A 1,904-nucleotide genomic window follows, 5' to 3' on the forward strand; every position below is an offset into this window, starting at 1 on the left:
GAGCATCGTATGTTTGAATTCATTTTCATCTACTATGTCTATGTTTATGCTTCTTTTACAAAAAAAAAAAAGAAAAACAATAATAATAATAAAAAAAAATTATTTTGCTTTCTCTATCAAACTTGTGTTTTATGCAAAGATTGGAGGGAGGATGATGACAACGAAATACCCAGGTTGTTGAACTGTATGCTTTCAAATAAAACTTTGTTGACGATGTACAGGCATTGTTTCACTTCCCAAACACTGGAGAAATAAGGAAGTTAATACCTCGTCAACCCCTTTGAGCCTAGAAGTTGGTGTTTCTTTCTATACGAAATAACATACATTTTAACCCGGGGCAGGGTAGTTCCCAGTTAATTTGGTTGTGCATTCTATTTTAAGAGAATCATTCAATACGCCTTTCAACAAGTGTTTCAATCACAAGCTTTCCTCCACATACATCAAAGAAATGTTGGAGACGCCGAGCAAAAGCCAATGATGGGTCATTATAATCATTAAGCAGGATAGTCACTATCTTTCAAAAAAAAAAGTATCAAAAAAGAAAATCAAAGAAAAGCCTGCTAAGTCAAACTCAAAAAATGACTTAGGCAAAAATTAAGGCATCCCGCTGACTGTGAGTTTAAAAATAAACAGTTCAGGCAAAAGTTAGGGATATCAAAAAAAAAGGAGAGATAAGTCAATAAATTCTTGAACCACAAAATGTTGTGACTATCAAAAGGAAGAAGTGACTGCCATCTCTAAGTTTTCTTGGCTTGTGAACTTTCATCATTACAACAGGTGAAAATTCCAGAAGTCTCTTGGAGCCTGAATGCATAGTTTGAATTAACTGAGTTTAGGACTGAAGATCATCACGAAGATGGGGTGGGTTACAAAAATTTTGAGCCTTATACCTTTTGTTTTTTAAACCGTGAACCTAACCACGTTACAAACTTCAAAAGCCCTAATTGAAGCAAGGTTTATTTTGAAAGCATACTACAACAAGGTTGCGTAAGCTGACTCCCAAGAGATTTACCAATCATTTATGTTGATACCATATCTTTGCTTTATCTTTCACGTTGATTGTCTTAACCTTTATGTTTTAACCAGTGATTCCATTTTCTTTACAAAGTGATTTTGATTTCAAAAATATGTTTTGAGCATTGCATTAAAATTACCATTCTTGAATGAACACTTTATTTGAAAGTAAGTACTTATCTTTCGGGAAGTTCAAACAGTCGAGAAACTTGATCAGTGATCCTGTCAGGGGCACATTACTTCAAGATCCTGTTGTTCAGATGTTTAATCAAGATTTGTTAATAAGAATATCCTCTTCAAGATGTATACTATGGCAAGTCTTCCCAACATTCATTTCAAGAGTTGAATCCGTGATCAGTTTATCCCCAACATAGTTCAAATGAAGCCATGATCAGTTAACTTGCAACAATTATTCAATCAGGGGCAATCTTCTTCAGCAATACTCAAGCCTAGTTTATCAGTTATTCTCAAAGGATCATTTGCTTGATACAGTTATCAGTGTTGCAAGAAGTTTGTTCAAGCATCTTCTTTCCAAGCAGAGTTTTCAGAGTTCCTGTGTTGAGGAATCAAAGCTCCAATCTTGCCTCACAAAAGAGTCAATCCCAGTCGTCATGAATAACTACATTGCATTGAGCATTCATCATGCATAGAAAACTTTAACATCATGCATAAAAACAAAATCATGCTCATTTACATTCTTCTAAGGTCCTGTTGTTGTCAACATCTTACCTTGAGATCAAAGTCCAACTTACTTGGCACCTACCCAAACAAATTTATCCTTTTGATTCGTTTTGTCTGTATCTATCTGATATTCTTCATGATATGTCTTGTTTGTTCTGACAATTTTTCAGAACTTTGTCACCTTTTATTCAAAGCTTCTATGGATGTCC

Source organism: Vicia villosa, linkage group LG4 (assembly GCF_029867415.1).
Source record: "Vicia villosa cultivar HV-30 ecotype Madison, WI linkage group LG4, Vvil1.0, whole genome shotgun sequence".
Classification (NCBI taxonomy): domain Eukaryota; kingdom Viridiplantae; phylum Streptophyta; class Magnoliopsida; order Fabales; family Fabaceae; genus Vicia; species Vicia villosa.